Source organism: Adelges cooleyi, unplaced genomic scaffold, assembly GCF_023614345.1.
Source record: "Adelges cooleyi isolate 19-005CV unplaced genomic scaffold, UGA_ACOO_1.1 ACOO_flye_CR_arks_rails_tigmint_CR_PRNA_9, whole genome shotgun sequence".
NCBI classification, from domain to species: Eukaryota; Metazoa; Arthropoda; class Insecta; order Hemiptera; family Adelgidae; genus Adelges; species Adelges cooleyi.
In genome coordinates this window covers 4,064,567-4,080,431 of record NW_026096579.1, presented here as the reverse complement: position 1 = coordinate 4,080,431, position 15,865 = coordinate 4,064,567, and the positions used below count along the sequence as shown (strand labels likewise).

At 28.3% G+C, this 15,865-nt stretch overlaps 1 protein-coding gene across 1 annotated transcript in view; it reads right to left on the bottom strand.

Moving 5' to 3' along the window:
• Nucleotides 1–15,865, bottom strand: part of LOC126846657 (zwei Ig domain protein zig-8-like) — a 157,376-nt gene that overhangs the window by 98,733 nt on the left and 42,778 nt on the right. The gene's annotated exons all lie outside the window — the stretch shown is intronic.

The window sequence follows — 15,865 nt, the reverse complement described above, 5'->3', positions numbered from 1 at the left end:
AGACGGTAGAGGTATACAATAGCTAAGAATAACAAAACATAACGATCGGTAGTTTGGATGCTGCATCAAGTAAAAATATGGTCAGAAATAATATGTATATAATCGTTAATGGTTAGGTTAAAAATACTAGAGCATTACTTAAATATACCTGTTTTTCTTCTAGTCCCAAACAGAAAAATAATTTATAAAATCCTAATAACCAATAGTGTTTTGATCGAGTTGAAAAAAATGAGCTGATTATAACTAGTTATTAGCTGATTATAATTGGGGTAGTTACCTATTTAAAATTCCCAATTACATGGCGCGTCAAAAATGTTTGTAACAAAAAAATGCAACGTGTTTTGGATATCCCGTGGTGCTAAAAAATTGAAATTTGAACCATAGCTTCCTTATTAGACATATTAATGATCTTATGTTTTTTCCAAGAGGGAAAGATTCGATCGATTTTTTAAGATAATAAAAAAGGTAACTAGATATTTGATTGAAAATGTCTAAATAGTTACTTAAAATTGTGTGAGTAAAGCGTTTCAAAATTGTATTGATGATGTTTATGAGCTCAAAAAAAAAAAAAAATTTTGGTTATTTTACTTTCAAATTATGAAAATCAGTAAGAGGACTTTGTTCCAATTATCATGTACCTATTTTAGCTTCGATGCGAAGCTGATAAGGTATTTTATGTATATATATTATGTACATATGTATTATTGCATATATTAGTATTGAATATGTAATCAAAATTCAGTAATTATAACTTATTTTAGCAGGAATGGACCCTGGATTAATTGGACTATTGTAGTACGTTTTAAAATGTTTTTGAAATTACTTGCTTTGAATACAGCTTAATGTTCATTTTTATTTTTTATATAAGGTTTAAAAACATTTACATACAACCCAAAGCGATGTACTAAAATGTATTATAAAGCGTTATTCGAAAGGTTAAACTCACTTGCTACGTCACATGATGATCGTATGTGTTTTTAATGAATACATACCTGCAATCAAAACAAATTATTTTATCAGAAAACAGTTTTTAGTAAGCAATTGATTAAATTATCAACGTTGTCGGTTGAAATGTTAACAACTATATTATATTCTTATGTTAAGTCTCCATTGCTTTTACAAATCTAAACCCTAAACTTTTTTGGGCGATTGTATAGACTATAGAGCATATACGAATATAACCAAAAAATGTAATATTGATTTGTTTTGAATACTAAGACGAATTTCAAGATAATATTACATTATCTTTTTTTTTAAATTATCCATCGTTACATTAAAAACCACTGATACTTCTAAAACTATTACCAGAAAAAAAATGCCTGTGCCATATCTAATTGTATTGTTCAAAAGAACATAGTTAAAAGTTAAAACGTATTTTAAATACGGTGTCCAATGATCTGATGGCCTATGTAAATACTATCTACAAAAATGAATCTGTATTTTGTTATAATTATGATATTACAAAAAGTCATATAAACCTTCATTAAAATGTATGTAATATAAATGTTAAATGTTGCTTTATTTGTATATTTTTTGTCATCGAATTGTTGACTATTGAAAAGCTAACAATCGTGGCAAAAGGGGATAATTAATTAAAAAATGTAAAAAACCTACTCAGTATTGCATCGAAGTAAAAAAAATTAATTGTGTATAGCAAGCCAATTATTTAGCAATACGCTTCATCGACGTCCTTTGGAAAATAAAATAAGGTTCGAATGTTTTCAAGTACTTTATATTTCACTACGTTCGTTACGACGCCTATATTGACTGTCCATTCCATACAATATATGTGCTTCCTTTGATTTGACGTAAAGGACAAATTATTGTTTGTAACTTTTTATGGCTGATTTTCCATTGTCTTCGCTTTGAACAGCATAACAACTGCGCACCGGAAGTATACTGTGATACACGGCGTAACATTTCCGACACAGTTCATATTGTTATTTGAGCTACTTTTTACAACAACTCCTTACTATTTTGTACCGCATTGTTTTGTATGATGTTGCGTCATAAGTAATTATTGTAAACATACTCTACAAATTAAAAAAAAAAAAAGTAAACTAAACCTCTCAATAATCTCCATATTATCATGATATTATGGACGTGGCTGCGTTTATAATTTTATATTTTATCAAAGAGCTTTAACTGAAAAAACTAGAAACGCGCACAGTGTAACTGTGGTAATCACATTGGCATAGTATTTAACGTATATATTTAAATAGCTTAACGGTTTTGTTTTTAACCTTATTACGAATTGCACGCATTACCTATTATGCATGACTGAGTTTTTTAGGAGTTAAAAATAGAAGGAACCCTTGACGTGTGGGTGAACAATACCGTATTCTATTTGATAAGCTGCATAACAACCTAACAAGTATTCGTACAATGGTTAGAACTTTGAACATAATACTATTATTTAGTATTAATATGTTATCCAGAAAAAAGCTATTGTAGTTAACAGAAACAATACGATGTCATTGTGTTTAAATATAATATAAATTAAAATATATCCATTTTAGTTTTACTTGTTTTAGTGGACTTTACAAAACAGATACACCTACATTTTGTACATTAAAATTTACCTAAAGTAAAATTCGTTGTAAATAATTTTCAGTGATTATAGGTTACATAATTTTATGATTACCATTTATAGTTAATGGATCTTAAATACTGATTGGAGCGATGAGACCCTAAAGGTGCAAGTAATTTTCAAAATGTTTTACAAGGGCGCAAAATACAAGTTCAATGTGTATAATTTAATTATAACAATAATGATATTTAGGTTTTGAATTTTTTTTCAGTAGGTGTACACCTGTTTTCAATTATAATATTGAAAGAAAACTATCAAAAATGCTAATCAAAACTCAAAAGAGGTTTACATTGCCATTATATTAAGTTATGAGGCCATATCATTGGTTCCTAACGTCAATAACAGAAATCTTATAATATTTAGTTTTTGTTCGGAATCTTTTAAATCGAAATACTTTAAAACAAATTACTATTAGCTTAGTGATATGCTATTATGAGTAGGTACTATTAAAATATGTTAAAGTAGATTACAAATACAACTTCGAAAAACACTTTTGGATAACGTTTAAGGGCCAATCTATATTTCAAAAAAATAAAAAACGGAATAGGTCATACTCTACAATGTTTCCGGCGCGGCGTTAGCATCATTACATTCTATCGCCCTAGAGTTAACTAGATTATCTGAAAACCTTAGAATTTTCATTCGCTTTGCCTGGGACCCCTTTTAACTTGATTGCTCGTTATCCACTGAAACCGAACAACCGACTGCTTGACAACAATACCCGCTGGTCATAGACGTCGCCATCTCCACAGCAGCGCAGCTGTGTCAAAACCTAGTTGGTGTTTTCTTAATGTAAATGCCGTTTTGCTCAGGTCAAAACAATCGTCTTACTTAGATTAGATAGCTATGTTGATGCCGACCATTTTTACGGTATATTTATACAAAGGGTCGAAATAATACATACTAAACATTTATGTGTACCCGCAATATACTATATTATTATTTTATTGCATCCGCAGTTAAAACATAAACCGTTGTCACGAATAAACTTTGGACGATTTAAATTATAACACGTAGTAACATTTCGTATTAGTTCTAAAAATTCGCCACGTAGGTATTAAGTGTAAAAACTAAAGGGTAAAGACTACCCCGTCTGCTCTCCAAGATTTACACTATTTTATACGTTTTCTGAATCAAAATAACTACTTAAAAGTATGTATGTAGTATTTTTCAAAATTTTCTCAATGTATATGCATATATTTTTATTTTTTAATTTTTGTTTCCGGTGTATATTCACAGAAAAAAACTGTAAAGTTAGAATATCCGAAAAAATAGTTAAGCCAACTGAATGTCTAGTTAATGTAACTACAATTTACCACAATTATAGCAGTAACCGTATATTTTGTCCGCATTAATATCGGAAAATAAACATAATTAGTTAGTATAAGTAATTACAACTTTGGTTTACTCGAAGCATTAATTTGAATAAATAAATAATTATTTACATATGTATAAATAACAAAATTTAAAAACAAGAAACATTAAACTGATGTAGTATAGCATATTGCTTAATAGTTAGGAATGTTCGATATATTATAATAGTATTAGTATGAATATGCGATTGAGCTATGTCGAAACCTCTGGTGTCGGGTGTCCGGGGCTCATCCGTTCACACGAGCAAATCGCCGATTGAGGGAGTCGGTATTCAGTAGTTCATTCAAGCAGAACCTCTTATTGTTACAGAAACTCTTAAAAGTTAAGTTTTATTTTAATAGTATAAGTTTAATAATAAAAATCTACAATTTATTTTAGTCTTTAATTTGTTATTGGTTATTCTTTCTTTTTGAAAACACCTACTTTTTGATCAACCTAAGATACGGCCTAATCCATTTACATCACTCCATTAAAACGTATTAAATGCAATCCTATAAATGAGCAGCGTAAAAACAATGACCAGGTATTTTACAATTCAGTCGTGAAATTTAGTTAAGCGTGTGATCTGTTTACCGTCGATTCAGGCAAATACATCTGTTTTATTTGAACAAAACAAAATATAGAAACAACAATATCACACATAAATGTAAAAAAATATATCGACACAAGATATTATTACACGTTACTTTGGAAATTCTTCCAAGAGTTCATTTTAGTCAAGAAGTCAGTTTAGTAACGGCGTTTTTTTTTTATTCGTTTTATTTAAATATATACATTTACCCAAAACGATTTATCTGAAAGTTGACGGCTGACAGGCGACAGCTGTTTTAAAGAAAAGCAACCGCGACAATTTCTTGAAAATCCTCCCTATATTCCGATGACAATCATTTGCATCTGGGGACTAACTGGTATCTACTACCCGTTAAATATCTTGCCGAATCGATATCAAATTTCCAATTGTAATTTTTATTTTAACATATTTTACTTTTAAAGGGGTTTTCGTGCACCAAACTAATATTGTAATTGCCGAGGTAGTGTAGCGGTATTATATGTCGCTCTACTTTTCTTCAGAGTCTGGTGGCGATAATAACCTTTTGGATTTCCCACGCAAATGCGTAAATCTTAGACTGAACACTTTTCAACAAATGAGTTACAATTAATTGTACACTAAACGCCAAAGACGGCCATCATAGAGCATATATTATTAGTTTCCGACACCTCTATGCCAAAGGCGTTTCAATCGCTAAAAGCAAGTTCCTATCGAAGTTAATGATGTAGGACTACCATAGCATTCCTGTAACACAATACATAATATATAATTTCAGCGACGGTATTCTACACAATACAGTAGTTGGATTTACTTAACTTACTAGGAATCATACATTATAAACCATAACAGTACTCATGGAATAACAACTTACATGCGACACATCAGACCTGCCAGACACTGACATATGAAATAAATTAACAGCACTTAAGATACAATTACACTTCCGAAACCTTAGTTCTAGCATTTCAAAAGAGCCCAGAGTAAAATGAAATGAATGGATTGGTTAACACTTGCAACCTCGACTACATTTTTTTTTGGTTATATTCAAAATGATCTGATAACAAAACATTATTTTAAAAGAAGAAAACTTAAACGAAAACAGCTTACTACAAATAAAACTATTTTTTTTAAATAGGTGATGTTTATAAATGAAAAGTAGTACATAATCTTCTTTTATATAAATTAGTACTTATGAAATAACATGTTGTATTTAATTTGTCGGATCTGTGTACGAGAATCCATGGATATCGTATCTATGAATGCATTTTCGTTTATATTAAACTTAACTATTATTTTAACTGGCTGACCTAAATTCCATACACGCTCACATTAGAACTCTTAATATGTGTACCTAAACCCTATGAACTCTATATTTAATTTCAGTAATGGCGAAGTTAGTAGGAGAATAATATTCTGAGAGCACATAAATTGTGAAGTAAGTGTTCCCTAAATGGCTTCTCATTAAAAAAAATTAAATTCTAATATCACACTACAAATTATAACGTGTTTATGTTCTTATTTATTTACAGTTTTATTTTATTGTTATAAAACTGAAAAAGAATATTAAGAGTTATACATTTGCCGTTGTTGTATTAAAAACGAAATAAATCTCAATGTTTGTTCCCATTATATAACTTTTTTCAGTTAACAAAATAATGAAATATCCATTATTAACAAAGAAATAAAAATCACAATAGTACTTTATTCTTTAATATTTTAATGTAATTCATCATCATAAATTTTAATAAAACAAATTAGGTTTATAATTAAATTTGACTGATGCAGTGAACATACTAATTTTAAAATATATGAGCAAATTTACAATTTAATATTTTATAGCAGTCTTAATATAAATAATATATGTTTTTCCTAGGAGTGTCTCAAAGATCGTTAGGGAAAATGTTTAAGTGTTTGAACGAAAAAGTTTCATATTACAGACAAACAAACAAATTATTTAAGTGTAATATATTTGTAGAGCTTCGTGTCCTGCGGAATTTCTTGTATACGACGATTGTTCAAATACTAAAGAAAACGTTCGAAGGCTTGAGTTCAGATTTCAACGTGATCTATATTCATTTGTGCTTGAAAAATCTCAAGGTTGTTTGTTTCACTTCGTTGTTAAATAATTAATTTATCCGATTCATAAAAATTGTATATAATACGTTGGGCCAGAATAATAGTTAAAGGAATATTCCTTATAGGTATAGGAAAGTACGAGAAAGGGACCGGACGGTGAGACTCTTATGTCTCATAGGGACAAACTTAATAAATCATGAGATGCGTCAAGTAGCGGTGTAGGGGTTGATAGTTACTTTCATTCTTAGGGAAAACAAGGAAACCAAAAAATAGGCTTTGAAGGGTTTGTTATTCCTCTTACTAGCTACCAACTTTGTCATCAAAACTTTGTCCAATATTGATGACGGCGACCAGTCATGAATATATTATTATTATTATATGCACGTGATATCAAAAACAACTCAGAAGTAGAATGTTCGGGTTGCCATAAAAACTTGAGCTACCGATTTATATAGTAAAACATCACTGTGATAAAAATGTACTACATCGTCCATGCTCGTTCAATTTCCTATCATCGTTTTATCAATATAAACTGATATTATGATCGAATGATAGCGTTCGCTTGTGTAATACATGTAATAACTTTAAGAAACATATAATTTAACTACCTATATATAATTTATTATACCTAACGAGCAATTTATGTTTTCGGTGACATGAACATTTATTAGATATATGTTTTTAATACAAAACTTTAAAAGCGAACTGGAGGACCTAGTATTTCATCCAAAACGATATCGTAGTATCTCAAAATATATAATTGTTTTAATATATATCTATTTAATTTGTATACAAGTGTAACAGGGATAAATAATACCTGTCATGTGATAAAACTCTAAACTTTCTGTTGATGTACTTTTATGTATGTATAGACAAATTACTGTCTTATAAATGAAATGTATCTTGAAAAACAAAGATTATGTGGTCACTATATCTCATAATATGTGTGAAATAAGAGTTACATTTTCCGTGAAAACTTAATAGACATCTGTACCGTGTAGTGAATTATACGGTCAATAAATTTAGTATACCTATGTATGATAACTGACAAAACGTAAAAAATTATCTAAAAATTAAATAATATGTAAGTACCAAATGGATGTAATTATTGTGATCTACTTATCGACGTATAAAACAAATCCCTTTAGCTAGAAGAACAGGAGCGAGGAAAAAAATTGTTGCCAGTATTGATGTTTTTACTGTAGCAATAAATTGAGTGAAATGGTATTGGGGTTCTCTGAAATAGCCGTGTTATTTGACCGGCGTGGCGGCGAAAGATGAAAAACGAGTTTTATCGTCCATACACCGGCAGACTGCAAAGTACGTTTAATAAACTATTGTTTCACTTAAGTCGCGGTTTAACGAGACGGTTACGAGACCAGAAGTACCTTTGCTGTATACAATATATAAAGACGTCTACTAAATTACCGTATAAATCTACCGGTGATAAATAATATATATAAAATCTGGGTCATAAGGTTTTTGTTCTTTTTTTTTTATAGAAAAATATAATTTTGGTAGGTACTAATTAAACGGATTTAGCGTGAAAACCAGCCAGAAGTTTCAAATGCACCGTTGTGTAAAAAAAAAAATACGAAGAAAATTTTGAGGCGTTTACAAACCACTGAAGGTATTACCATAAAAATATTTAGACACAACCGATTACTTAAACTTAATACACTTTGCCATGTTAAAATATTGCACCATGGCCGCTGAAAGATTGGCAGAACTATTTTACAAAGTATTTCACGTTTGAACATCAACTTTTATACTGTTGTTGGGTCACAAGAATAATATACAACGAATGATTTTTTATATAGTTTGAGCACTTGAGCCTGCACATATTGTTAACTTCAGCAGGCATGTTTGGACACTGTTAGGAATGCGTGACCGGGTAACTTAGTGGATAGGGCGACGGCCGTCCACTCCTTGAGTTCGATTGCCGGTCCGGTGACTAATTTTTTTTAGTGTTCAACAATATAGAAGCTCCGTATATTTTCATATTAAATAATAGAATCAACTGAATTATTTGCTAGGAATCGTTTCGCCGTAAAATACAATATATTCTACTTTAAATGAATTTGTATAAATGTATTGTGAACAATAGCTCTATTGAATTAGCGAAATTGAACGTTTCGTTTTGAATTGATTTACATTGCTTAAACGCATGAGCTTATTGAATACTCGGAAACTTTAAACAGCGTTTTGTATGATTAATGAATGTGCTATTGGTAGGGTTCACTGGTATACTGCAAAACGACACGTAGGGTCAACGCACAACAATGGTAAGTAATAATTTTGTAATATATTCGATATTTTCCAAGACGAATTCCTGTTTATATGTTAGCTCGTGATCCCAACGGACTTCATGTTTACCTAATATATATATACTACTAGAGTATGTACAACACACATGAATCGAATCGCCTACGAACTACATAATCAGCTATGTTTTCACATTGGCCATTTTGATAACATTCGATTTCAACAGTACATTCTGGTCATAAATAACTTTTGGGTTTTATGTTCATCGTTAGAACTCATACTACTAAGCTGGAATAATAATATTTGCTCTTATTGACAGTTGACAATTAAATTAATTATTAGTTTTTTAAAAATAATTTTCGTTGTTTTAGTTATCATATCATAATATATAGAATTGTCAATATTTTTCGGTCTACCGGTTTAGCCAAAAAAAAGTTTTAAATAAAAACTATATTTGAGCTTCTTGTAGGTTAGAAAATAAAAGCTTAACCGTACACAGGGTAATTTTTTTATCATGGACCACTCAATATATAATTGAGGGGTCTAATTAAAATTTTTTTTTTCATATTGTTTTTATACAATGTGATCTCAATTTTTCACAATTTTTTGTTTTTACCCCCTCTCAACTTTTTTTTTTGATAGCAACTTTTGAAACTTAAAATTTGGTAACGTACATATTTTATTAACTTTTTAAATTAAGAATAATGTACTAGAAATGTTGACTGGTCAATAACCATTTCGGAAAACTATTTTTGAAGTTATTGAAGCTTCAAGTTTAGGGCAGGAGGAAAGGTGGAGTGTAGTATTATTTTTATCAGTATAGGAGTATTCATAAGTCTATAGAAAGTCAAAATATTGGTACTTGTTTTTTAACTACTTTATAGCTCTTCAATAATTAACAACTTGATTCCTATTAAGAAATTGCATGTTATTGATTTTGTAGGACATTATAATTTGCTTAAAAATTAAGAGGTTTGTAAAAATAGATCATTAAAAAATGAGTTTTTTGTATGTAAAAAAAAATTAATATTTTCAAAAATATTTTTTTTTAATGCAATTATTAATTAAAAAGAAAGAAAAATAAATCATTGGTTTTTCATTTTGACTGTATAATTTTTGCTAAAGAGATGATACAATATATATATATATACATATTATGTATATAATTTTAAAAAGGAACTTTTTTCTTTCTGCGGTTGAGATTTATATATTAAATGCTTAGAGAGCATTATTTATCTATTGTCAACTTATGGGATATAAATAATTGTTATATTAAGGTAATTATGCTTACTTCACGATAACATTATCCTTGTATGTATGTTTTTTAATCATCCAGCTATAACTCTTAGTGTACCCACATAAAAACGTGTTTTACTATAAATTACATTAATTCCTACTATTCAGCCTTTAGGTTTTTTCCCTATGGCCACTATAAGTTGTGTAAGTCATCCTTTAATCCTACGCCAGTAAAGTGACTGGGTAAAGACAACGCGGTACACGACACGTCCTCTATTAATCTCGTGGATTTCACGGTTCTTTTGAGTACTTTTTTCAAATCTTTTTTTCTCAGAAATATGCTTTAAAAACAATTTTTGCACGGTATTAGTTCACATTTACCACTAAGCTTATCTGATCTGGTTTGGATGGTAAAAAATGTTCAATTACAAAGTTATAATAAATATAGTTTAGTTTTTTCATAAAAAACTAAACACAGACCGTATAGATACATGAAATATATTAAATACTACAGAAGCAATGTGCAATTTGATATATCCATGCTACTTAACATTATTATCATTAGAATTTAATATTTACCAATTGATATTAATATCCAGTTCAAATATTATTAAAAATGTATTGTGAAAAAAATAACTTCAATATTAAATTTTCAAATTAATTCAGTTTTGTTATTATCAAAACTAAACGTGTTTTTTAAGTGACTTAAAAAGTAGTAGGTACATATTTATTACACACAAATCGACAATATTTATGTTTATTTCATATACCGTTATTAATGTTATTTCATTATATGTTTACACAATGGAGAATATTAATATTTTATAATAATTTTATATACAGTTTATTAGTATATATATATATTTTCTTAAAAGTTTCAAATAAAAATGTATCATATTAGTTATAATGTGGTCAAGCAACTTAACAGGGGCGTCTAGATTTCCAGCTCAAATTGCTGCAAACTTTTTTGAACTCTTTTCTGCGCGTATAAACTGCGTTTGTATCAAGTATCAGTTTGTAGTGCTGAATGATTGAATGCTTTGTCTAGAACATTTCTCCATAGTGCTGCTACTTAAAGCTGCCTCCCAATTGCTGATGCGATATTCTCAAAGTGAATTTTGTGTAACTCCCACGAGGTGACGTCCATCGTAGATAGGAGGCTTTATACTGGCCCAATCGGTTCCTTCAACTGATACTTTTGTCTTTTCCGCCGCTGAAGAGAACCTGACCTGTTCTGCCGTTGCACTTCTTAGCTAATCGTGTTTCCACCAGCTGTTTTTGTGTTTTGAGAGCTGTTTCTCTTGTTCGTTGTTTTATGTACCTACTTATCGAAAAAAAGCTCTATTTTCAAAATCTGTGTATCTCACTTCTGACAATGTTTGTTGCTGTTTGCGTCGGTTAAATACACAGTAATGAAAACAGTCACATTGTACAAGAAAGTACTACACTACTGATCCGAACATTCCCAGAAGCGACACGCTTAAAGTTCGTATTTCTTCGTTTACCGGTTGCTTATTATTGAAGTGTGTTCTCATGTTTTGTAATATGTTTTGGATATAATAAAGAAAAGGAAAAAAAAACTAAGCGTAACATTTTTTTTTTTCAATAGCGTTTCTTAAAAATGTAAGAAAGGAATAATCATTTTTACGGTGTAGCAATTTTATTTTGCACGCTTTTCATTATGCCATACGCACCCGTTTCTATTGTACTCCGTGTAAAGTATAAATTAAACCAAATTTTTTTTTTCTGGAAAGACAAAATTAAACGAGTATTTTTTTACATGTGTACACTGCTTGTATTTATGAATATCATGCGAATTGTACGCAGTTATCGCATCATAAACTCTTTTATACTCATCCGGGAGTAATAATTCACAAAATCTTTTTTAGTTTACTAGTTTTTCATTCTGATACGTGACCGGCAAGCGTAATATTTTTCGCTCGCAAAAGCATTTTATTTTATTATTGAGAATGATTTTTAATGTTAAAACCACCTACCAAAAAATTACATACTTAGATAATACAAAAAAAAAAGTATTTTATTAAAAAATAGAGTTTAATAACTCTATCCGAAACGTTTACATGTATGTTTTTAAAATTCCTCAATGGGAAACACTTATAAAATAGTACACATTGTTCAAATATATTACTTTTAATTATAAATCGTATCTCCAGTCGAATTATACACTGGAATTTACTTTTGCTCGAGTATTTGCAATAATCGGGATCGAATAGGACAACATAAAAAACCTTCGTCAATACGGTAAAAGGAAACATACCAGTTTGTGTTTTTTGTTACAGTATTAGCACGTTCAAAGCACAGAAAATTACGCTTAATTCTCGAGTATTTTTTTTTATTGATTTTACAACTAGGTTGAATTACTTGACCGGTATATAAAATAAATTGAAATTAGGAAAAGTGGCTAAATCGTATACAATGTTTTAGTTACGTTCAAATAAAAAGTTTATGGAAGGCAAAAAAAATAAAAAAATAAATGTGTACGACTATTTTAAAGTTTACAAACACCAAAAACCCACCAAAACAGTTCTGACTTATTTATATTTTCCATAACAGCGTTTTTTTATTTAAAAATAGTTCCATTAGTTTCTAACAATATATAAATTATGTTTCTGTCGAAAAAAAAGAAGAAATATCTACGGCAGACTTTTTCATTGAGAACAATATTAAAGAATTTTATTTTTAATATTTCTGTTAAGCTCTAATCAATAATCAAATGCATTAATATACGTACATATAACATTCAAGTGGATGTTTTGTAATGTTATGATCTTTCGTAATTAAATCATGATATATTAATTTTATACAAAAATATTATTTACATTTCAATGGTTTGTAAGTTTCCACTGTGAATTGCCATTGTAATTATCACACACTTGTACAATCGACAATTTCTCTGTTAAGTATAAATTCCAGTTACAAACTAATTATATCATTATTCACATACAAACAATAAAACATAACTACTATTTATTGTACACAGAACGTTATAATGTAATAAAACTATCAATAATTCATGGATACTTTTATAATAGCGAAATATGTTGACTATATTTCTCCAATGTTGGAATTGTTTATCAAAGTTTAATTTAATTGAGCCTTGAATGTTGTCCGAGAGTAATAAATAACATATACATATATCTATATATATATATATATATATATATATATATATATATATATATATATATATATATGAATGTTGATTAACAACAAAAGCACTAAAATGTAGGTAATAGTACAAAGCACATCGGCACTTTACACACTTATCATACAAATATGAAAATTATAACCTAATTTGTACTTTTAATGTATGATATGATTACAATTAAATTTGATTTTGGCTTTCCAGATATTTCAAATTGTACCTAAATTAATGTTATACTGAAGTATCAACCATGAAGTTTCAATCATTTCATGGCAAAGCTTAATTAAATAACAAATAATTATAAGTAAAAATTACAGTATATCACATTTCTATAACAATATAGTTTACTGCAATAACAATTTTTAAAACTTTAAAATCAACATGAAGACAACGTACACAATAAAATATAGTCTTTCTTAAGTTTGCTACATCACAATAAATGTACAGACATCAGTAACTTTACACTTCAAACAAGTATTTCATTGAAATCATTCAAATTTTATCGTTTTCAGTTGACAACTGACCCGTGATCAGTTTCAGGGAGTATAGTTCATAAATTTATAATGTTTTGACTTTTGATACAAGTCAGAAATGTTTTAATACAATTTTATAAAAACTCTACTCTCTCTATTATTACGAGAAGCATTATAAAAGTTGCTAGGAACAAAATATTCTTTTATAGCATGGCAAAAGTATTACGACAGAAATGTGTACTAATAAATAATAATAATAATAATAATATTCATGTTAAAAAATATAAATTTCACTTGATTTGGTGGGTTTTATCTATAAACCTCTTATATTTTTTATCATAAAATGTGCACACTTTTCTGGTATAGTTGTGAAAATTGAAATTTCTTTTTCGTGATTAATAATAAAAAGCTTGCATTAAGTCAAAAATAAATATTCTTCATTTTTTTTTTCTTATTAATGATATTTATATATTTAATAAAAAAAACCGTTTTTTTTTTAGTTTTCTTTAAAATTAATGTTATTGGTTGTATACTGGCTAAATAAATAATTTTTTTTATTTTCCTATTAATAATATGTAATTCAGGTGGTTGGAATAAGAGACTACATTTTCAAACAGAATGCATCGCATGCGCTACTCAAATTCAGTTTATACGGTTAAAAAATAAAGTTTATTGTCAATAGTAATTATTGTCGACAGAAAGAAGTTTTCAGTGATGAAATAAATAATACAAATAGTAAAATCAAAAACGGCCATTTTATAAACTTGCTATAGCAATCAAATAAAATACATAAAGTTGTGTACACTTTGGCGTAACAATAATTGTTTTTGCAAACTTTATAAGTTTGTAAGTTCTACAATATCCAGTATATTATTATTCATCCAATTGTTACAAAATTAAGTATTTAAATTATTCATTGTATATTTATGGTAACATTTAACCAATTGATTTCAACATTTTAATATCAACTCGAAATCGCATAATGTTTGCTAGAAAACATGGACAAATATTATATTGTAACCGATTTACATTCAAACCTCAAATTTAAAGATAGAGTTTCTACAATGGATTAAATATTAATGGAAGCTAACGAGATGAAACTGTGAAGTATAACATCTATATTTTCAGGTGTTGCAATTTGCATAGGAATTAGAAGCGTTACATCAATATTCATGATTTACTTAATTTCCATATACGTTTGAAACGGATAATCAGACAACGAACTTCATGTTACAGCAGTATTTTGCAATTAGTTATAATGAAACAAAATGTTTTAGGTGAATAATATAATATCGTCATTAAAATAAATCGAACACTGATTTGTTATTGTTATATTCTGCCCGATTGAAAATAACCGATGTCTGGTTGTTAATTTTTTAACCCCCAAGTCAATTTGTTTGAGTTAAATGTTATTTAAAGTATATATTTTATACATTTTATACCACGACAATTTTCATTAAATTATGCAAAACTTTTTAGTCAGATGGTGTTTTAAAATTTGTTTTCATAATTAAATACCTAATTATTTTTTAATCAACGATAATGATTATTGTTATTATTATTATGGTTGAATGTTATTCGTACTTCACATACAAACCATATTTATTATTATTAAATTATTATGAACAAAATATGTAGATCCCTGTTAGTTTTATGGATGACACGTTTGTACGTTATAAACTTTAATCCACGACTACATTTACTAGCATTTGCAAATACCATGTTAAATGTACATACACTAGCTATATATACTGTGTTGTATTATCGTTGAGATTAATTGTATATTATCGGGTAACTATGATGAAAACATTTATTCGTGTTGTTAACGTTTACGGAATTAAAAATATATTTACAAGTAAAAACAAATTGGCATAATTACTAAGTTTGTCAGAAAAAATTATCACAAAAACAGTTGATAGAAAAGTAATGTGTTGAAATATATTTTTGGGAATTACTTCATTCTAAAATGATCAAGAATAAACAATTATTTTTTAGAAATCAGCACATAAAATGCAAGAGCTATAGATCTTAAACCGCAGCCAGTATTAAAAAAACTTTGCCCAACGAAAACAATGTCACTAAATTTATTTAGTTACATTAAAAAACTTTGATACATAATAAATTAAAAAAGAAAA